At 42.4% G+C, this 24224-nt stretch overlaps 1 protein-coding gene across 4 annotated transcripts in view; it reads left to right on the forward strand.

Moving 5' to 3' along the window:
- Nucleotides 1–24224, forward strand: part of DTNB (dystrobrevin beta) — a 716394-nt gene that overhangs the window by 88323 nt on the left and 603847 nt on the right. For all 4 annotated transcript variants that reach the window (XM_085613210.1, XM_085613208.1, XM_085613207.1 and 1 more), the window contains exon 2: nt 515–614. The gene's annotated coding sequence lies outside the window, so the exon portion shown is untranslated. The remainder of the gene's footprint in view (nt 1–514; nt 615–24224) is intronic.

Genomic DNA, 24224 nt, shown 5'->3' on the forward strand with positions numbered 1-24224 from the left:
AGTGCGTTATTGCATTCTTCAAGTGTGCATCATTTTAACAACGTATCTCGTGAGCACATGATGCAGTCTCTCGTTTGTCTTTTCCTGTTGAACACCGACTATGCTGCATATAATTTTTCATATCTGATTTCCTCCTATTCTAATTTCTTTGTCTATTTTCTTCTTTTCTCTACATACTTTTGCTGGATATCTTAAACCTCACACATTAAGTCCTGGGGCATATGTTCAAGTGTTATAACCTGGCAAGTTTGTTGTTTTGTAAATGTCTTTGTGTCTACTATAAAACAAAAGGTGAAGTCAATTGTGCTCTTAGGTGTTTATCTCAATATAGTGTGGTTCTGATTGCTTGGTGAGCCAGTGGTTCCAAACACATTGAGTGTGCAGTTGTGTTTTGTCACATAGCTCCTCAAGCTGTTGGCAGTGCCTCCTCATACTCTACTTCTTGATCGTTCTGGAAGTTGTACAGCAACGCAACGCAAACATCTGTAACTTTTGATGCATTTCTTATTTTCAGATCCATCTATACAAATGATGAGCAACTGAAGACCCCCCGCTGAACCGGTTTGCGGTGCCAAACTGCCTTGTAAATTTGACCCCTACATTGCTTTTTTCAAGTAAGTATTTTTTGTGTTTGTGGTTTTGTTTGTTTGCTTTTGTACAGTGCTTTCTCCATAAGTATGGCATGATGCACTTTCTTAATATGGGTGCTCTTTTCATGTTGTTGTGAGATTTCCACCTATCAGCGATAGGTGGTAGGTTGTGTTTTGTTGTGTACGACAAGTAGAGGTTTGTTAATTGTCTAGTACTGGTTTGTGTTGGTTAACGTGAAAGTAAAATTGGTTTGATCCCTCTAGAGATCTTTGCAGAGTATTATGTGTATGGATGATTGCGGTGTAAACCTTTACCATTTTTTGTCGAGCATGGTTGTATTTTCTTTTTCCATTGCTTCACTTATGTGGGTGGTTTCGTAGACCTCATTATTATACAGGTAAATAGCTATGATGCAATGTTGTGTATGTGATGGTGTGGTCTATTTAAGCTAATCTTAGCTGAATGTTTCAAAAGTGTATGTTTTTGTGGCTGGGGACGCAGTTCAGTTGCAGCACTTTGCTAACTACAGGGCTTCTGTGCTTTGCGTGCACGATGGTCTTTGAAGGTGTGTCTAATGTTCTCTTTGAGAACGGTGATTTATAAGTGTAATTAGAAAGGTCCTATTGAATGTGTATTTTAGGGTGGAAGTGGAAATTGTTGTTTGATACTATGATAATTGAATGCTTGGACTGTGCTGGTTGTATGGTACAAGTTATGTTCAACGTGTTCTGTCGGATTATAATGTTGTGTGGCGGATTAAGGTGGCAGAAGTTGTTGTGGGCACAGTGCTAGGCATCTGTATGACATCTCCAACAGTCCATATGTGCAAAGTGGTCTGAATTAATGCGTTTCATTGGAAGTTTGTGTTTGTGCCACTCATGTAATAGCATTCTTTACGGCTTGCTGGCATGCATTAACATCTTAATAGCTGCTTTTACTTGTGTAGATAGCGCTATTTTTAGTATCATAAAAAGCTTATTTAGTGTCACTTTGTGTCTAAATATTGAGGTATTGAATTCAACCATTTGTAGTTTATGTCTTAGTTACATCTTAAACGAGTTTAATTTCCATTTAAATATTTAGTTTGATGTTGACAAGCTAAGTATCCTGGCCTTTGTCTCTCATACTTATTTGGTGGGTTGCCATTAAAGGCTAGCTGTCGTTCTTAACACACAATAGAATGTCTTCGCATCTGACTCTCCTAGCGTCTGTCCTTATCTTACTCCAATTTATATTTTTCCCTCTGAGCAGAAGGGGCTGTTGTGTTCAATTTGGACTACTCTGAGAGACCATACTGGGAAGTTCTTGAAGGAGTACAGTGGTTCCATTTTAATGGATTAGACCTGAACAGTATTTTCTCCCAGTGTGTTAACACCACAGACTACACTGACATCTGGTTTGACGAAGCTTGTCAACCATAATAGTTTCACTGCAGATGTGATTATTGTGAATAAGAAAATAGTCGGTTACACGAACGTGGGCAGAAAGAAGGCTAGCAAAATTCGTTAGATTTTGCTTGCTTTAACTTCCAGTGTTTGTGGTTGAAGATGCCTTCTGGATGTACTGGTCTAGTGTCACTATAGTTTGTAATGTGGTATATCCAATGAGCTTGAGTGACGCTTGCTGGAGAGTGTGTTTTCCTCTCTCTGTGGCAGAGCCCTGACATGCATTCAGATTATTTGAAGAAGCAGCTTGTGTTATCATTGGACCAGGTGTGCTTGTTCGAGGCCGCTCTTCTGGGCTCTGTCCTGGTTTCTGGTGCTATCCTTGATCTGGCTGCAATGCATGCCGCTCTCTTATTTTTACCACAGCTAGAGTTTTGTGACTTGATGCTTCTCAGTCAGCAGGTAGCCATTATTCTGTTTTAAGGGAAAGGGCTTGTAATACTCTTCCTCATAAAAAGAAAAAGTTGCAACGTCAAATAGGTGATCAATCTTGTCTTTTTATTTATTTTGTTGAGATCCAAACAAATAGGTGCAGCAACTCAAGAAAATGAGCTCGTGCATTCCTCGTGCACTGGTTTTGAAAACCATGTTTTTTGTAAAAAGCTGCGCTTGTCAGATGCATATATCTCATGGGTAAGCCTTCTTGAATGCTTGCCAGTGATTTCGAAACTCACATTTCACAGAAAAGTACTCGCTGCGAATTATTTCCCATAATTCACCGGGCTGAATTAGTTTGCAGGATATATCTTCTCTAAGCAACAGCCTTTTTTCTTTCAGTACAGGTACAAAAAGGGCTTTCACAATGACTGTGGTTGTCAAGAGTGAAAGTGGGGACAGGTGATTCCAGAGGTAATACTTTACCAAGTTGACAGGGCAAGGTGAATACCAGGCTGCTCAAAGAATAGACGGTGGTGACTGTAAGCAGAGTAAAGGTGACTCTAAGCAGAGACAGAGGGAGACCGGAGACCAGCAAGAGTACAGAATAACGAGATTTCATCAAAGTAAAAGATGTACTAGTTTATGACAAAGGGTCTCTTAGTAGCCTGGGGAAAATCCCTTGGATTCATACAGTGGTTAATTTGTAAAATAAAAAGTGCCAGGGCTCTCCTCAGGAGCCAGCGCAAACAGGAGAAATGTGCTGGTGCAAACAGACTCCTGACTAGAGCCCTGGCACTTTTTATTCTTGGGAGGACTTGGCCTAATGGCTAAAGCTGCCGATTTCGGAGCTGGGAAACCGGGTTCGAGTCTCGGCGTGGCTCACCATACTGTGATTTTGTGGAAAATCATGTGCCTTCCAATTGAGTGTGTCCTTAACTGGTTCTATAAGCACCGGTGCTGAGGATTAGCTGCCGGTGCTGAGCACCTGAAAGCACCTGCTCAAATTAAGCACTGGATTCATACCAGCAGATTGCTCTTATTAGCAGTTATAAAACAAAGTCATAGCTTGGGCCTGCTGCTATAGAGGGTGTTGTACTTGGTGCAAATGGACCGAGACTGACCAGAACAGTGAGACAGGTAGGACTCCAAACATCCTTGCAATATAGAACGTAGACCGAGCCAGAAGTCACACCGTAAAAGGATACAGGCTGCAACAGATTTTGGAATGGATCAGAACACCAGAGTAGAAAGAATAACCAGAATACAGGATAGATAAATCCCAAGAGCAGGAAACGAAATGTATGTGTTCTGAGTATTATGTAAAGACAGTTCTGGGAAGACTAGGAGGGGGTGGTGCACTCGGGTTGGGGGAAGGGAACATGAGTGTTTGGCAGAACCGTACTTTGTGTGTTTGACAGAATTGCTTTCTCTATATGTCCAAAAACTCATGAAAAAGTTTTTTTTTTCACACCAACGAAGAATTGAGTAAACCGTTCACCAAGGAGGAGGTCCAAAAGGCAATAGATGCTCTGAAACTGCAGAAGGCACCAGGTCCGGATGAGCTTAATGCCCACTTCTAACGTACCTTTGCGCCCGAATTGACTCCCCATCTCGTGACCCTATTTAATGAGATAGCGAAGGCGCGTAAAGTCACAGACACCATGGGAGAGGCCCTGGTTACAGTTATCCCTAAAGCAGGTAAAGATCCAACAGTGTGTGCCTCTTACAGACCAATTGCTCTTTTGAACCTAGATGCTAAGCTCTACTCCAAAATTTTAGCTACACGCCTTGATAATCTCCTCCCGGCGTTGATCGATCTCGACCAATCGGGGCTTGTCAAGGGGCGTCAGACCCATGACAACCTCCGCAGAATGGCACATATTATCGAGAAGGTACAGAGGATAGGCATCCCCACGGTCCTCCTCTGGCTGGACGCGGAGAAGGCCTTTGATCGTGTCGATTGGGCCTTCTTAGTTAAAACCATGCAATGATTCGGGTTTTGTGAAGAGTTTATAAATATGGTGTTGGCCAATTATCACTCTCCCACTTCTAGAGTTCTGGTGAATGGAGCGGTGTCTGAGGCTTTCACGCTCTTGAGGAGAACGAGACAGTGTTGCCCTCTGTCCCCCTTGTTGTTCGTGCTCAGTATTGAGACCCTGGCGGAGAGGATAAGGGCCAACCCAGACATCAAGGGGGTTCCCTTCGGCCTGACACTCACCAGATTTCTCTCTTTGCCGACGACGTGCTGCTACCCATAACTGATCCACAGACCACACTCCCGGCATTACTAGTAGAGCTTGAGAGCTTCGAGAAAGTGGCGGGATTCTGGATGAACATCTGCAAATCGTTTCTCTTAAACTTGACTTTCCCTGCGGTTGATTGGGAGCATATAAAGGGGACTGTGCCATTCTGTTGCACTAACAAAAATCTCACTTACCTAGGGGTCAATCTCACTCCCAAACTATCGGGCCTCCATTAGGCCAATTACCCGCCGCTACTGCGGCAAATAAAAGAAGATCTCAAAGGCTGGAGAGCGGCCTACACTTCCTGGATTGGTAGAATAAATGCGGTAAAAATTAATATTCACCTGAGACTACTCTACCTATTTCAAGGCCTCCCGATTTCGATAGACAGGGAATTTTACGTTGACCTCAAAAAGGCAGTCACCAAGTTTATCTGGCAGGACCAAAGGGCCCGACTCTCGCATCAGATTCTGGCAAGGCCCAGATCAGAAGGGGGCTTGGCTCTCCCGGATTTTAAGAGTTATTATCGAGCGGCCCAGCTCTGGGTCATCACGTAATGGTCGCAAAGGAAGTCGGAAAAGCACTGGTTGCATATGGATCGCAAGATAACGGGAAAGACTATTTGGGATCTTTTGTGGTTACAAAAACAGCACAGATCCCCCAATGCCTACATCAGCACCCCTACGGCCACTGCCCTGAGAGTCCTTCACCCCCATTCATTCTAACTCCAACATCCCTCCGGCCATGCAGGAGGGGCCTTTTACGCAGTGGAAACAGGGGGGCTGTCTAATGATCTCCCACCTATATAAGGGGGAATTAATGACGTTTGCGGAATGCACCAAAGAGTTCCAGTTAGAAGCAAATGAGGGTTTCCACTACACGCAACTCAAACACTGGGTGCAGCAACCACAGGAGCGGCTGGCCGCTACCAGGGACCTGCTCCCAATAGAAAGATTTGCACAGTCAGGACCCTCCACCAAGGGCAATATCTCTTTTTTGTATGCCCTTATCCGGTCGTTGGGCCCTCGGGAGAGACCGAAGCACAGAGCTTTCTGGGAAGCCACCTTGGCTATTCCACTAGATGAGAAGCAGTGGACCCGCCTCTACAAAGATATAACAAAACATAATCGCTCAATGTACCTCCGGGAAGCTCATTACAAAACAATGTATGATTGGTACATGTTCCCGCAGAAACTTCATAAAATATTTCCTAATACTTCTGATAGATGTTGGAGGGGCTGTGGTTTGTTGGGAAATTTTAGACACATCTCAAATAAAACTGATTCTAGGGTACCCCATTCCGGAGACCAATGAACACACCCTCCTGGGCATAAGAGATCCTCTCCTGAAGAGACAAACAAACAGTGACCGGGCCATTATGTGGCTATGCCTAGGTGCAGCTAAGTTGGCAGTCGCAGCAGCTTGGAAAAAGACACAGTGGCATGCAAGATTGTGGCAAGGGCTGGCGCTCGAAAGACTGACGGACATTATGGAGGACACTAGGAAAGGCTTAGACTACATTTGGACCCCGTTAGTGACATACCTCTCGGAGGGTCTACCCTTATTTGCATGTAGCCCCAGACTGAGAGCTTTCCACCTCTTTCTTATCTAACTACGTAGAGTCCCCCAGGGAGGAAATCTGCCCACTTTGATTTGTTTCTGGATTCGGCCCACCGCTCACGGCGTTTCACTCCATACCACTTACACCATGATACCTTGTTTACATTGTTTTTCTTCCTTTTTTCACTTCTCTTTATTTACTAGTTAATGTTTTTTCACTGAAGAGCATATTATGGACAGTAAGCATTCACACTCTTGCTGAGTACCCCTGCAACCTGGCCGTTACCCACAAGATCTGCTACTGAAAGCTGTGGGAGCAAACGGGCGTAGAAGCATAGATGTATACTAGGTCGAACCCTCGTTCACAAGCTGTGTTTACCTGTAAGATTTCTATAGCACTTGACCTGATTATGATGTGATTGTACTTGCCATGTTTGTAATACTGTGGTGCTTAGGAAAAAACTTCAATAAAAAGATTTTTAAACAAAAAGATTTTTTTTTAAAAGAGCTGGTAACCAGACAATGCAAAAAAACACAAAATATAGAGATTGAAGACAGGTGCTGCACTAGGTCAGGGTTCAATAGAGATAACAAGGAATTGGGGAGAAAAACAAGACAAGATATCAAGAAAAGAAATTCTGGGATAAAGATTAGGCTGTACCCAACTTGTACAGTGTAGCATAGTACCCTGTTGGTTCAACAAAACTGGAAGTAGGATGCAGAGCAAGCAACTCAAGGAATGTACCCAACAGGTACTGCAACAACTGATGCCGTGCTAGTACACACACGTAACATCAGAATTCAAAACAAGGTTAACGAAATATCGAACGCAAGGAAACAAAGGAACCGCTTCCAACGCAGCGAATACTTAGCCAGTTGCTTAACAGGGAAAACTCGGACGTTCAGGACTGATGTATGTGAATTAATGGAAAAATTTAAACTTAGAAACCACATTGGAAGAACGTAGGTCATGGAAAATCAATTTTAAAGAAAGACAATTTTAAGGAAATACAAATACATCGAAAATTAAAGGAAACATTTTAAAGGAAAGATAATTTAAAGGAAACTTCTAAAACTTTATATATGTGTGGAGATTAGGGGTGGCGAGAGGTTTTTGGGTTCAGCAATTGGTGATGTTTATGGGCGAAGAGGATTTTTTAGGTTTCAGGGATCGGTGGAGTTTAGGGGTGATAAGGGTTTTTTCGGGTGCAGCCACGGATGGCGTGTAGGGGATTTGAGGTTTTTTAAGGTTTTACACATGGGTGGAGTTTAAGGCTGGTGGGTATTTTTTAGGTTCAGTGATTGGTAGAGTTTGTGGTGGAGAGGGGTTTTTAGTGTTGGGTAATGGGTGGCATTTAGGGTGGTGTGGGGTTTTAAGGCTTCAGGGATAGATGGAGTTTATATGTAGAAAGGATTTGTAGGGGTCAGGGGTGGGGGTTACTTAGGGTGGGGGGTTTTAGGGCTCAAGCATGGGTGGTTTTCTGGGGTATTGAGTTTTTTGTTGAGGGATGAGTGAAGATTATGGGTGGTGCTGGATTTTAAGGGATCAGGGATGGGTGGGATTTAGGCCTAAAAAGGGTTTTTTACGGTTCAGGAATGGGTGGTGTTTACTGGGAGTGTGGCGGTTTTAGGTTAAGAGATGGTAGAGGTTAGGAGTAGAGGGGGCTTTAAGGGTTCAAGGATGGGTGGAGTATAGGGTCAGATGGCTGGAGTTCAGGTATAGTGAGGGGTTTTTAGGGTTCGGGGTGGATGGAGGTTAAGCTTAGGAAGGGCTTTTAAGGTTTACGAATCGGTGGAGTTTAGTGTTCAGGAATGGGTGTAGTTTATGCATGGGGAGGCATTTATATGGGGAAGAGATGGATGATGTTTAGGGTTTAGCAAATTAAAAGCATCCAAAGTTATTGTTTGACAATGTAAAAGATTGAAATCCAAAGTATTGTTCCCGGACGTAAAGGATCGAAATAAATACAGTCTGAACAAAAATGTTTTTGAATGTAAGACCTACAACCATTTAATTTAAACACCATAAAAAACAAGTATGCAGAACCCAATTTAGAAAAAAATAAATTTTATGAATTGTTTTCTACAAAGTGGTAAGTGCCATTCATCCTAAATATTTCGGTTAAACCGTTTAGATGAAATGGTTTCTCAGTAATGGTGTTCCATTAAATTGTTTTTCTATGAAATCACATACAACCATTCAGGACATCTGAGTAGAAAAGAAAGGTAGAAAGTTGGGAAGACTACAAAGGGAAGCTGCAGATGAAGAACAGTGCTGCATAGAACAACCAGAGGAAAGTAGGACACTGCACAAAGCAGTAGAAGAAAACTGGATTCTTCTCAGGTTTTCGAAGATTCACCAATGTAGGCAGTTGGAGAAGACAACAGGACCCCACTTTAATTAACCACAGATGGAGAACACCTTCTGAATGTAGAAGCCAGTCTTAAATCCATCCTTCCATCTCACACCCACACAGGGTGATTGAAACAGAGTACAGGTGCCTCCTTCAGCTCTCTGCCCGATGGAGTGCATGGAGGTTCCAGGAAGCAACAAGTGGGCAGAATGAAACTCTGGAATGGAAGAAGGTTTGTTTCATATTGCAGGAATTCATGAGTGGGAGAGGTGATAAAGAGGTGTTCACAGCTTAATTGGATTCATTCAAAACTAATCTCCAGTTCTGGGCCTTGGGTAAGAGTACAAGTACAAAAAAGCATCAGTAAATGGTAAGTAAACCCAGAAATGCAATATGGACTAGATCGTTTTTTTAAGAGAGTTGGTGAAGTCTACGAATGACTACAGGAGTGTGGCAGATGTTCCACACTAGTGTTCATGATGGCGCAGGGTCACGTATGGTTTTCAAGTAGCCTCACCGGATGGCAAGATCCAAGGATCTGGCAGTAGTGCTCTCACGGCGTTAAACAGCACACCTGATCAGCTCACCATAGCCGGGCCATCCATTATGTAAGCATCAACCAATGAATCCTCCCCAGTCTGTGAAAACAAAAACATTCTAAATGCAGAACCCTGTCGGCAATATTGCACTTTATTTGCTTTGTTTATATATGCATTGTTTTTTTTTTTTTTTTTTTTTTTAAAGAAACCTTTATTACACAATAAAATACATACAAGGGCCTACAACCACCGAGGCCGGCCGCTACAGAGCCCGAGGGCCCGCAATGAAACGCCACACATTCAAATGAACCAGAAGCGAAGCTCCCGGCTGTTCGTGAGCACATGCAACAGGCCGTGGCCATAGGCCAAGAGCAATCGGAAAAAACAGTTTCATTTTCTATTAAATGCAAAACACACTCAAGGCAATGAGAGTCCGAAATAGCAGCGTGCGCTTCCCAGGACGAGGGACAACGTAGAGTATCAGCAGCAGTTCTTGACAGGAAGTGGCAGCGGGGGGCAACGGGAAGACAAAACATGGAACACACTTCACACAATCCCGCAGAATGCGTGGCTAGGGGGACAAAGCAATATCGACCTCTAACGGCAGAGGCGGGGTGCAGATATGTCCACGATATGAATTCCATGGACCCCATACCTTCGTCCACTTCCCAGGCTTGCCTCTCGCCACATACACCGTCTTTTCCCTAAACATACACCAGTCCATATTCTCCTTCCATACCGCGATCGTGGGCGGCCTCAGGGAGCCCCACAGCTGTGCTATGTTACACTTAGCCACCATGTACCCCAGAGTCACCCACTGCGTCTGTGCCACATTATAGTCATTCGGTTCCCAGACATTCAACAAACACCTCCTAGCCTCTGGCAACAGAGCAACGTGCGTGACCTCCTCCATTACGGCGTGGATACCGTTCCAAAATCGCACAACCTCCGAACATTCCCATAGGATATGAAGAAAGGTACCCGACAGGCCACATCCACGCTTGCACATTCCATCCCTCGAGTAACCCATACGTAGCAAACCGGTATATATGCATTGTTAACCTACACTACAGCGCCGGTGTACCACTAAAGACCAGCACATTTTAGAATACACATTTTTATTTTCCTTACAGTGCTGTTTTTCCCATTTTAAATTTGTCTTAAATAATACATATTGTTGCATGCAATCCTATATTTTAAATCTTCTCCAATTATCCCCAACAAAAACACATCTTTCTCAAAACATTGAACTACATATGTGCAGTCTCAAACAATGAATGCTAAACTGATCATGCTCAAATGCTCCAAATATTCTGAAAGAATATTAAATCAATTAATAAAGCATACATTATAAAACGCATAATGAGTAGCATGTGTAATATGATCCTGTATTGCCATCTTGATGTTCCGGTGTCCTTTATAAACCACTCGTCATTTGACCTCATAACCTATGTTGTGACCATAAGCTCTCGATGGCAGTATACGGCTCATATTGCATAGTTACCCTTTATGTATTCACTCTAAGTCTGTGTGTATATATATATATGGTAAGGTAAATACTTTATTGTTTAATTAATAAAAATCTTTACAATAATAAAAGAGGACTTACAATGTAGAACAAAATAAATACAATTAAAACTGTGATGTGGTTAGAATTGTAAGTTGACGTAGTGCAAGAGAAGCGGAAAGGACATAAAGTGCAAAATTAGCTCTGAAGTACCAGTTTTAAAGCAGCATGTTGAGTTCCACTACCTGATCGATGCCACCTAGTGCAGAGCGGAGAAGGGGGGGGATGGGGGTGGGGGTGGCGGCGGCGGTTATGTATGGCTGCTAGACATCCGAAACGTGTAGATGCGAGACCTACAATGAAATAAGAATCCTCTTCTGAGCAACATCATCTTTGGAAGTGTCCATGGGGGAAAGATATATATGTGTATATATCTCACAATCCTGGTTCCCCACAAATCTCTGACAAGAAAACAGGTACGGACCACCAAGCATTGATTATAAATTGCAGTGCTTTAATTCAGAATAAGTAAATCCATAGCAACCACTCTACACCAGGCCAGTGCCTAGCATGGCGCGTTTCGACCGCTCAAGCGTGCTTTGCTCACATGACGCCCTGCTGTAATCGTTGTGTTTAAATAGTGACCACCAAACACCCGTGCATAATTAGGCATTGCAATGCTGATAGACATAAACAACAGACTTTTGCTTCTAAGATCTAACTAAATACATGCAGTGTTTCATGTTGTTAAAAAAAATGACAATTATTTTAAAAACATGGATCTATCAAAAAGGACACACAATATAATTAATACCAGTCTCATGACTGGTACCCAACCGAGTGGTTAAATCCATATAATGTATCTTAATTAATGAGAAATCCCCAAATGAATTTAAAATAGTCAATGTAACATCTCACTGTAATGATATAAAGTGCTATACAAATACTAATACAATACAATAGTGCTTACGTACTGCAAATTGCCAGAAGTGCTATTAAAAAAAAGGCTTACGTGCTGTAAACTACTAGTGTAATAAATACAAGGTCATACAGACATCTTCAATTATCATCATGGAGCCACAAAAATAGCTATAAAGTGCGAGTGAACCCAGATCATTGTATGACACAATCAATAATTCATAATCCCTTCATACTTGAAATGTAGATGTTAAAGATGATGCAGAGACCCCCTCTATATTGCACAATCCCATACCTCACTAAAGTGCTAAGTGCAGAAGAACTCCTTCATATATCAAAATTGTTTACAACAAATCTCTATCTATACTGATGACTTGAAATATACAAAATATACTTTTAAGAAATAGTAAAAACTCATTAACAAGTATTGACGGGCATAGGCATAATCTGTAAACTCACTAAAGCCATACAAAGGAAATTGTATAGATCTTCACTGGTGTTCGAACCATTCGGCATCTTAGTGTCTAACTGTAAAATAAACTGTGACTCCAGTTGCCGCAGTAGCTTTTCCCTGTTTCGACCTAGTCTGGATAATGGAACTGCCCCTATCACAAGGTATTTTAGCTCACTGAGATTGTTATGATGAACTAATTTTAAAATGTCTGGCCACTGGGTAATTTGGGTCTGAGTTTACCACCGCTCTCAAATGTTGCAATATTCTGTTGAATACCTGGAGCTTGGTGCTCCCCACGTATTTCCGGCCACACGAGCACTCTACTACATAAACGGCGTGATCAGTTCGACACGTAGTGACCTTTGATCTTAATAGATCTACTTCTGAATGCCGTTACGTATTCAGTGGTATTAACTCCGAACTTGCAAGCTCGGCATGAGCTGCACTTGAAAAACCCCGTCTTCGTGGATAACCAGATAGTAGCTGGGATAAAATTAGGACTGCTCTTTAGTAGTGCATCCCACATAGAGGGTGCACGCCTGAATGTGAGTGATGGTTGCTCTGGTAAAATCTGGGTTAATGTCATGTCTGTTAGTACAGTAGGCCAGTGAGTATTGATGATTTGCCTGATTTGTTTTTCCTGCCTACTGTAAGCAGTAATCATTCTGATCTCATACAGTGTTTCCTCAACCTGCCTAGTAAATGAAGGAATAAGTTTAATCTTGTCTCTGTTGGCAAGTAAGCCAGTTTCTCTGGTGTGAGTGATGGCTTTAGTGAGGGCTTTATTTACATCAGTGCTTTTATATCTGCGGGCAATAAAACGTTGTACTGCTTCCTGTTGGCATTGCTCTAAATCTCTCTCAGAGCTACAGATTCGGCGTATTCTTAAAAACGCCCCATAAGGGATACTCCGAATCAAGTGCCTAGGTTGTGCACTTCTCGCATGAAGGATGGTGTTCCCTGCTGTGCTTTTTCTGTGGGGTTTAGTGTGCACCCTTCCACCCTCAATATATAGCTGTACATCTAAAAATTCTATACAGCTGTCACTGATTTGTGCAGTGAATTTTAAGTTAACTGTATTGTTGTTGATTGAGCTGACAAATGTTTCTGCTTGCTCTCTAGTGCCCTTCCACACTACACACACATCATCGATGAATCTCCACCAATGTTTCACATGAGCATCCCGCATGATTTTATGCTGCACCTTGAGGACATGCTCCTCCCACCAGCCAACATGAAGACATGCGTAGCTGAGGGAGAAGCATGCCCCAATGGCCACTCCCCTCAATTGTTGATATACATCCCTGTTGAAACTAAGATAGTTGTTCTTTAAACACATCTCGATCATAGTTAAAATCATTTGATTGTGTTCATAAAGGTGTATGGATCTTTGATCGAAGAAGTGTTTCCCAGCTTCAATCCCGTCACTATGATGAATACTCGTATATAGAGATGTTATGTTCATAACTATGAATAAGTAGTCTTTGTCCCATTCAATAGGCTGTAGTTTTGTTAAAAAGTCAACAGTATCTTTGATGAATGAAGGTAACCCTGATACAATCGCATCTTTTGGCATGACTGGTACAAAAGTGGAAACTGGGCGGAAAGGGCTACATACTGTGTTGTTGATATTGATACCAGCCTCCATCAGATCCTGTTGAGTGCAACTGGTTTTGTCGTCATTGGCTAAAGAATGTAAAAGCCTTAATGTGTTTACATCCGTTGCCTGTAAATTGGTAGCAGCATCCTTGGTAGCTGTTACACTTTTGTTACTGGCCATTGAATTCTTTAGTTGATAACATTTTATAAGTTTCAGCTTGCGAATAAATGTATATACATCCACCCTTGATTGGTTGTATTTATAATTGCTCTCTGGGCAGTAGGATAAACCGAGAGATAAGTTGTACCTCAGCCGATGTTAAGGCAGTATCAGTTAGATTGATGACAGTATTGTCAGTAGGTGCAACTACTGTGTCCATTTTTTCGCATGTGCCCCTCTGTTTTTGTTGTTGCCTTCATTTCCTCCGCCTCTCCCTCCTGTGTTGGTTCCTCCTTGTCCCTGTTTGGGTTGAGGATTTCCAAGGCCTTAAGGTCTGTCGTCGGTCCTGCCTCAAAAAATTGAGTTCCTCAGCTGGTGTTTGATTGGTTGCCAACATCAACTGCAAGCTTGATCCTGGCTCTCCACTGTCTTCAGAGTCACTGCTACTTAGAACAGAGCTTACGTCTGAATTAGATGTTTCAAGGACATTACCAGTTTGTATTGCTGTTTGAGCAGTGGGCATTCTGGTGGCTAATGCTTGTCTCTTGAATGTATCGAACTTTTTTAAAAAAGGAACACTCTTCCTGTCTCATAATCGTTTTTATTGCGTGCACATTTAAAGACTTTGCTTGCCTTAATTACTTCCACATGTTTTTTAATACGTACTTCAATGTCCGCACGAACCTTTCATTATCAAATCCTTTTGATCTAATCCTTCCAATAGCCCATCTATGCGTTCAATTTCTTTCATAGTTTCTGCTCGGTCTATTTCCGCATATTTGATAAGAATTGACACCATATTCATGGAGTCTTGTAAGTTGTTTCGGTCCATTCCTTCAACATTAAAAGGTTAGGGATTTCAAATGTAGGCGCCATCATTGCTCTCAGCCCCCGGGGTATTCTGTTTACATCTCTGTATATATGAGAGGGTTTTGTTTTGACTTATACTGGGTGCTCCCTTGTGTCTGGACAAAGCTATACCTCTCTGAAGAGCTCTAGTGAGAGCGAAACACGTGTCGGGGTTGCTTTTATTCTTTTCAGGGTGGCTTGGATGGTATTTTACCAATCCAAAGCTGTAACACTGTGCCTGGAGTGGTAAAATCCTTTGGTCATTTTACAGCTCGGCATGGATAGCACTGTCCTAATCCTATGCTTAAAGACTTCGCTGTAGAAATGGCAAAATACTTTGTCCTTTTCTATCTCGGTGTGGATGGCACTGTGCTAATCCTACGCTTAAAGACTTTGATAAAAAAGCAGACATTTGAAGTGAGTTAGATGGCTGCTGGCTGTGATGCTCAGGTATGTATTATTTTTTTTTCTCCTCAAGAAAATGGAACTTATTATCCAGTTTATATTCGGGAACTGATAATGGGTACCAACATTCCTGCAGCTGACTGACTTCAACATGTTACAATGACTGGGATAAAGGCTACCCTGTTAGGGACCCTGTACTTTGAAAAATATATACAAGTTATGCCCTTCTGTACAAATGCAAACCAAGCATACTTGCTAATCACCGGTACCTGTGTACAGCTACTCCTTCAATTAAAAGTCCTCTGTTCTCTTTCTCCTCATTGTGTAGTCGGTATTTTTTCAGGTTATTCCAGTTTTTTTAATGGTATGTGTGCATCATTCATCTTGTTTCAGGGGCTGTGGGGGGTGTTATGCCTTGTCTCTGTTTACTCTGTAATTTATTCCACTTACATTCTAACTTTTGGTTGTGTGCATTGTTATCGAGTTCAGTTATGAGTTAACATGGAAAGAGGAGGCCTGATCCTCCTGTCAATCAAATAAAGATGTACTTTTATCAAATCTTTTGGACGAGTTTGTAAAGGGACAGAAGGATTTCCACGTTCTGAAGTTTTGTTGTTCCTTTTTCTAGCAGTTGCAGGGTTTTTTTTGCAAATTTGTTTTTTTTTTGTCTTACTCCTTGCCCAGACATTTAACATGCCTTTTTTTGTATGGCCTTTACTAATGCGCTCATTCCTGTGCATCTTCATCAGTTTTTGGCAGAAGAGCAGATGCAGCTTTTTGTGGGACTGAATTCCAGTCGGTGGTGTTGTTGCCGTGTATGTGGTCGCAGTCTTCATTACCATATAGAAGTTGTGGTTTCACAGTCTCCTCAAATATCTAATCCAGATCCTCAACAGGCAGTTCCTGGGAGTTTAGACACTACAAAGGTGAATTCTCACTCACTTGCCTTTTTCCTCTAGGCGTCTTGGCATGAAGTTCCCCCCATGTGCTGAAAGCTGTTTCCATACAGGTGGCATTAGTTGTGTGTTCAGTTTTCTCCCTGTTGGTCATAAACTGGTATTAGTATCTTACTCTTACAGGAGGTAGTGACTTTTATTTTTGTTGTATTTTGTTTACAGGAGTATCAGATCCCCTCTACATCGTATGCAGGCACTCTTTCTTCTTTCTGGTAGCTGTGCTGGGATGGGGGTCCTTCTAGTGATTCACGGGTTCTCCATGCGTAGGGCACATGGAACCTAATGCATATCATGTTTCACCCGTTGCTCCTACGTGACACGGTCCTGACTTGGCGTTTTTTTTAGGTCTCGACCTTGCTATCGCGTAAGCGATCGCAAAGCGAGACTATTGTAAGGGGCTTTTAAAAGTGCTCCCAAAAAGCGGATTGCATGGCTAGCACGCGCACAATCACGCGCATCGTGCCGCCATGCAATCCGTTTGGCATCGCACTTCAAAGGGTCCGCTCCCCCGCCTGGAATGCGCTCCCCCGCCAAGCGCGCGCGCCACGCTCCGCCGGGCTCGTCTTGTTTCCACTGCAGTGTGCTCAGTCCTGACGCTCTTCACTAAAGCCTGTTTTATGCTGCAGTGAGCTCTGTGCTTAATGTCACTACGCTGTACAATCTTCTTGAAGTACCTCACTCCAGTGGAGGTTGTGTCTGTTGTACTTTATGACAGTGTGTCGTTCTCTTTTTTCACTACAGTGTGCTCAGACCTAATACTCTTCACTGCAGTGTGTTTTGTGCTGCGGGGTCCTCTTTGCCTAATGTCCTTCACTGTGCGAGGCGCTTGATGTACCTCAGTCCAATGGACGTTGTGTCCGATGTGTTTCAGGGCAGTGTCATCCTCTTTGTCTCCACTGGGGTGTGTTCTGTGCATGTTGTGGATCACTGTAGTATGCTTAGTGCCGGATGCACAACACTGCAGATGCACTTCACTGCGCCGTGCTTCACTATGAAGTGTTTGCGTATAGATTTACACAACTGTACTGTGCTTCTACGTGCAGTGCCGGGTGTGCCTCATGCAGTGCGTGCAGTGCCCAATATACTTCCCTAGCTTTTGTTTGGTGCCTGATACCCTCTGCAGTGCCTCATGGTCACAAATGGCATGTGGTCAGTATGTGATGGATTTCACTACAGTGCATTCAGTAACCTCGATTGTGTTTGGGGCTTGATTGGGTACATAGTTTTTTTCAGTGGGTTCTTTGGATCATGCTGGCTTCTCTGGATTGCATTGAGTGCCTCGTGCACTTGTGTGAATTGTGTTCAGTTCCCCTTACACTTCTCAAGCTCTGATGTTTATCTTCTGGTTGTGATGACCGCCGATTGACGTGGTTGGTTGTTCTCAGCGCCTATGTACTTGTCCGCGGTGTTTTGACTGTGTGTCTTCTTCTTTTTGTTCGGTGCCCGGCGTCTCTCTGGATGGAGTCCTGCCTGCCGGGCCTTGTACATCTCGTATTGGCATCGACAAAGATAGGTTTGCCTGCAGCATGTACTATTTTTATTTTTTAATTTTTTAAATTAAACCTCCTACAACTATGTGCTCCTTAATCGTCAGGGAATATAAACGTTAGTACATTTTTGGCACTTCGCTGAAGTTATCCCTGTGGTCACAAATGTTCTGGGGGTCACAAATCTGACCCCATTTCTATGCCTTTCTCAATTATAAGAACTTGTTTGCAGAGTCAACCTCCAGACCAGCAAGCAATCACCCGCTGTTTACCTGGCATGAGATCGATGTAGCTCTACCTACATATTTGTGCTGTTTCGTAGGCTACTGCTGAGACCTGACAACTTGATTGGTTGGGATCCCCCCATGCGGTGTATGAGCTGTAAATACATTGGTGTTCTCACTTCTTCATCTTGGATAACACTGGCAAGGTTCAGAAGTTGCCCAAAACATGTTTTCTTAATCAACAGCTGAAATCTTACCATAACTGGTGACATATCGACACTATGACAGAAATAACAGCCATTCCAGTCTGTATTGGGTGATGTCACTTTTTATTTTCAGCATAGGATATCTGACAAAAATAGCAAACCATTTTGATAAAATAATCATTTGAGCAATAAACAAGCTTTTCCAAAATATTGCTTTACCCAGAGGCTACTGTAGATCTTAGAAAGTGTGGGCATAAACCAGCATTTTCACATACATTTTTTTAAAGCAATTGACCTGTCAATCAAATGAAGCCTCAAACTCTCGAGGAGTTGACCGTTTTTCAAAATGTGTAATTGTATTTCCTGTGTGTCAGAAATTACATCCACTGTGCCATGGCCAGCATTTTGTCACAGATGCCCTCCAAATACCCTCTTATGCCAAGAATTACATACAATATGCAAGTGCCAGAATTTTCCCCTTTATGGCATCCGTGTACTGTGGATGGCCCATATGCTAAAAATTCACACTCGTATTTTAAACCAGCATTTTATAATTTTTTAAATGTTGCAACGAGACCCATTCACCAAAGTCCACCCACCAGCCTTGCGAAGATTCGGTGTGCTACGTTGCTCCTCGGGGTAATGTTTAGAGATGGGGTGTTTCTCTATGAAGTCTTGTTTTAATAGATAAAGAATTGAGCTCATTTTATCGACCTCGTAAGGATAAACTTCCTAGTGCTGCTAGCTTGCGCAGGGCCTCGAGGCTTCAGTGAACAGTAAGGTGAGCCTCACCCTTTGTCAGGGAGCGTACAAGCAGCAGGGGTGTCATTTGTATGCAGCACACAGACCCCTGGAGAGCAGGCCCGACGCCTCGAGGCGCTAATAAAAGGAGCGCTCACGCGGTGTTTACTCAGAGAGAACGGGGCCGACGCATTGTTGAAAGGAAGAAAGCACACTCCCAGCACAAGGCCATACTGTGCAGAGAAAAGGCTGTGTCAGCACATGATGCACAGTATGTATGGGCAAACCCTCGTGTGCACCAGTGAGGAACGTGCAGGACCCGCGTGTGAACACCAGCAGCTGATCCCCAACAGGTACTGGTGCGTGTGTGCACGTGTCTGTGTTTGCCTGTCTGCGTGCCTTTGTCAGTGTGTATGCATGTGTGTGTGCGTGTATCAGTGTGTATCCATGTGTGTGCGCTCGAGTGTGTGTGTCTTTATACTTATTACAGCGCGGACCAGGGCTAAAACGCAAGCATAAGTGCGCACTCGTGAAGTTATTGCGACTGAAAACTGTCCTGCTTTTAAGAAACTACTGCAGATCCCGCGTGGGCGACTCTGGATACGTGTGTTTGTCTACACACATGTAAGTCACATAAATTGCATGTAGTTTTAAAGCGCACCTTCACGTAAAGTCGCTGTTTTTTTTTTATAGATGAAGAATTGTGCTCATTTTATCGACCTTGGAAGGATGAACATCTTAGTGCTGCTACTTAATTGTAGCGCTCTGTCAAATAAACAGCAGCCCAGTGCTGCATATTAACGTCAGTAGGGCTAAAAGTGGCCCCGGACCATACTTTGAGAATCCTGGTTATATAACACGCATTCTCAAACAAGCATTTGCAATGCAATAGGTCTCGCATTATTAAAGTTTGAGCTATTGGTGTTGCATTATTTAGCAATGCCAATAGCTCAAACTTTAATAATGCGAGACCTATTGCATTGCAAATGCTTGTTTTATTAATCTAGTTGGTGTGTGCATTGCTTTGATTGCATCATGTACCGCTTGCAGTGAGGTTTAGCAAGAGTCCTGTGTGCCTGTTCAAATCCAATGCCTTTTGGAAATCCACAAAGCATGACCATCGCATTACTCGTGTTTATTCTAGCATGTAATGGACATGTGTGATTTGTTGTCCTGTGGTTGCTGGAGACAGCTATTTGGCTCCCGTGGACGGTCTCTTTGCCTCAATTATTTTAATAGGCTGGCAGAAAGCCATTTTGTAAGTTCCACACGATCTCCGTTTTTTCGGTAAATGGGAATGAAAAAGTCCTCTGACCATGTCTTTCTCTTTCTTCACCTCGCCTCGTAGCACTGGGTGTTTCTCCCTTATGTTTTATGGCTCCCTATACGTCACTGCACCTCTTTCTTCCTTTGTTCTGTCTCACTCCAGTGGGTTTCTGTCTCTGCCGTTGTTTTATTTCTCAATGACCACCCTCTTTCTCTTTCTTTCTCTCTCTCTGCCTGTCATCTTCCCTCTCTTTACCTTTTGGTTGTATGCCTTGTTCTTTCCCTCTCTTTATTTCTTTCTGCCTTTCTTTTTTGCTAGTTTAGCGGTCTGTAATTTATTTCACGGAAATGTCCCACAATGTCCTTAAAATTCTTTAGAAATTAAAATCCCACTGTACAGTCAAACGGGGACAGCAGCGTATTGGGAGCTGTAACAAGTATGCTGGTTTTTATTTCTATTAATTGTATTCTTCTGTTTTGTGTAGCACAACCATGAGTATCAGACGGCAGTGACATGCCTTCTTCACTTTAAATCAAATAAAACCACCGACCCAGGCCTGATAAATTATTACCTACATAGATTTATTGCTCCAGCCCAAGGCGTAATAAATGCGCCTCTATGCTGTAATCCTTCTATTTCTGTAGTCCATAAACTACATTTATTGCATTAGTTCTTCAAAGTAGCAATTTGTCATGCGTGAATAACTATCAAGTTAAAGCAGTACATCTCAAAATCCGTCCACTGTGGCAAAGCGAGACAGAAAGCTCCTGCGTAACCATTTTAAAAGGCATCGACCAGTAGCTCTGGGGAGAGTGAACGTGGCCACCTCATAAGAAGGGGATGGGCTCACCTGATGCTAACCTCCTCTGTAGTCTGATTTCTTTATACATTAATACATGAGGTGGCATGTGGCAGCCTGGTCCTGGGTTTGCTGCTCTGTACTGTTATTGCTTCTGTGCAGCTTGGACAGCATGGAGTCCGTATATGTATCCTCTGCAAGTACGGTACTGAGAGGGCAGTTCTGCTGTAGCTTTGTACTGACGCAGTCGCAGACCGTAATCTTCCTGCTTCGTAATGTCACCCTTTTTGTTTCCAACAACAGTAGGAGCAATTGAACCATGTGTTGTGAAAGGCGCAGGCTGCTTTTGAGAGTGTTTGAGCCCTGCCAAGGAGTTAATGCCAATTGTTCCACGTCACAGATGATGCTCCTTGGATGGTTGTTCTAGGCTTGTCTATTAGAAAGTGAATTAGGTTTGCTCAGGCATCACTTGACCATAGCTATCCTAGTAGGTGTGCCCTACTCGTATGTAGCCACCTTCATTGTCCCTACGTGGAGACCCTTGTAGTTCTTATCAGACCCCTGGTTCTCATCATGCCGGCTCTATCCAGACTCTCTTTATGGTTCACACAAATGGCATTGCCCAGCGTGTCGAGGTTGGAACCTTCAATAGCTCCATTCAGATTCTCTTTCAAACTTTTTGCCTCCTACAAACATTTGATCAGGTTAGGCTGCTCTTTGATGGGAAATGATGACAGTTTGGAAGCGTCCGACAAGGGCTTTGGAGAGAAGTTTCACCAAGTTGACTATAGAATTTGAAAAGTCTGAGATCTTGAAAGTTTTGTCTTCCTTTCAATCTCTACAGCGGCCTTCTAACAAGGCAGACAAACTCCTTCAGCTAGTCAGTCAGCTTTTAAACAATTCCTTTCCTACTAAGTGAAAAATTATGATAACCCTTTCCTACTGTGGGATTCACCTACTCCCGCACACCACAACACTTTGCCTCCGCTTAATCCATCTCTAAATTTGTAATGACTAGTCTTTCAAGATACTGAAATGTATCTTCTTCTGCACGTTCTAAACCCACAAATGTATAAACCTCGGTTTTAATCCAGTTGCAGGAAAATATTCTTCATGACAGATTTTCTGGGTCACTATTACAATTTATTTTACTGGATTTGAGCTAAGTAATATAAATCTTATTTTTTGCTGACCTATAAAACCATATGAAAGACTAATATGATGCTATGCTAAATATTGTAAACTCTTTCTAAATGTAGGCTATCGACATGAAATGCACGTGCAAGTTAAAATCCTTAAAAGTAACCCATTAAAGACATATCACACAACACACCTATTCTCATTCCCCTTCCAAACCTGTAAACCCTGCACCCCTCCTCCTATAAAGTTATATTGGGATGATGCATTATTTTGCCATATATGCTCATGAGCATTGTTTGTGCTGCATATGATTATCAGGACTAAGTAAAGGGCAGTAGACATATCCATGCCATAATTCTGCATAAATTGTAGGAGGAAACCCAAGATGCATAGATTTTACTTTTTTTGTTAAATATGTGAATCAACACTAGTACCTCTCAAAATCTCATTTAGCCTGCACATCTACCATGGCACGACATTTTAGCCAAGTTGGTATTGAATTTTAGGACTAATTATTTCAAATTTAACATGGTAATTATGGACTTAAAATAACAAAATAAGTGCTGTGGGTGTACAGTCGGGATTGGCGGAAGGTTTTGTGCACATGACATGACGCCACTAAATAGCTATGAATAGCGCACAATGCTTTCCCGAGACCTCTGGAACTTTCCAGAGTAAAGGTTTTGTCACGTTTGGACCTCTATTCATGGCAAGACTACCTACTAGTTTCCATTCTCCAGTTGACATGGATTTGATGAAGGCCGTTTCTTTCATAGTTTTGAGTTAATCAGCTGCTTGCATCTGTAGAGTGGTGGTCCTTTCTTGAAGATCTTAAAGTCTTAATTTTAACTTCAGACACCCTATCTCTTTCTGTTGAGTTTGAGACCTTTGGTTAACTTCCTTATCTTATGGATTTCTGTGTAGTACTTGATAGTCATTGTCTTAGGTTTTTTTTGTCTTTCTCCCTGCCCAGACAATTGCCGTCTTCCCTCCTTTCTCATTCCTCCTTTTGTTCTTAACGTCTGAAGAATCTAGATCACTAAACAACTTGCTGCTGTCACCTCGACCATCATTTACATTCGTGCTGATTAGTGGTCTGTCTTAAAGTGGAACCTCTGCGTTACCCATTTGCAGGATCTGTGACTTCCCTCAGCTATAAACCATTGACTTTTATCTTCCTATTGAAGAGATTTCGCAGAGGTCAGCAGTCAGAATCAGAATCAGAATCAAAACTACTTTATTCGATTAGTTAAAATCATAAAAGTGTACAATACATTTACACAGATAAAGAGGAAAAACAATCCATTCATATACATATTAAAAAAAAAAATAATTTACCCCGGTTTATTCCCAATATAAAAACTAATTGATCTCTTCCAAAGCAGTCAATCTTGATTTCCTTGATCTAATACAGGCCACTAAAAAGCTAGCCACACAAAACATAGTTATTGGTGATTCCATTAATTGCAAAAATAATAATGCTGGTTTTACCTGGACAAAAGCCTCCTTTCTTAAAATAGGCCGGATAAACCTTTTCCTGGCCTCTAGGTACAATGGACAAAAAAATAGGAAATGCATCACATCTTGGGCAGAAAAGTTGTCACATCTGCAAGGAACCCCCGCTTCAGAACTAAACCAACCCTGCGGAACACTTAAAACCTGATGTATTTGGTTAAAACGAAACTTTGTCAAAAGCCACCTATGATAATTGTTCGTAACCATAGATAAATATGGGTGCATGACCGTGGATAAATTAAGCAAGAGGTGAGCCCTGACTGAAGCTCTTGAGATTCTCGCTCAACCTCGCAGTGCTTAATAAAATACGTCTTAACCCACCCTAAATCAGCTTTCCTTAAACTTTCGGGGTTGGAAAAGAGTTCAGGTCGTCCTACCGTTTTTCAATTAGTTTAATGTAAGACAGCCACTGAATATTCTTCCAATTATCCAATTTAGAACATTCTTTCAAGATATTGTGATTCATTGTAAGATCCGGGTTCAACCAGGTTCTTATCCATAGCAAGAGTGGGGCTAACTTTAAAATGTCAGAGATATATCCCGTCCCCAATTCTAGATGTACTGAATAGGTCGCAGTGGATTGGGGGAGGCCAAGAAGGGCTCGGAAAAATTTATTCTCTTCTACTTGGATGGGTTCAAGGTTAATATACCCCTAAATAGCGGCCCCATACCTAGCTACTGATATAGTTTTAGCTTGGTAAATTTTCAAAATAGCCTCACAGGGTTTCCCTCCCAACCTTTTTGCGAAGCTCAAAATTGCAGCCGAGGAACTACGCACAGCTTTCACCTTTGTAGTTACTTGGGGTAACCAGTTGCCTTTATCGTCAAAAACGATGCCCAGGTAGGTGAAAACTTTTACTCTGGAAATAGCCGCTCCATTGCAGTAA

This window comes from Triturus cristatus, chromosome 6 (genome assembly GCF_964204655.1).
Source record: "Triturus cristatus chromosome 6, aTriCri1.1, whole genome shotgun sequence".
NCBI lineage: Eukaryota > Metazoa > Chordata > Amphibia > Caudata > Salamandridae > Triturus > Triturus cristatus.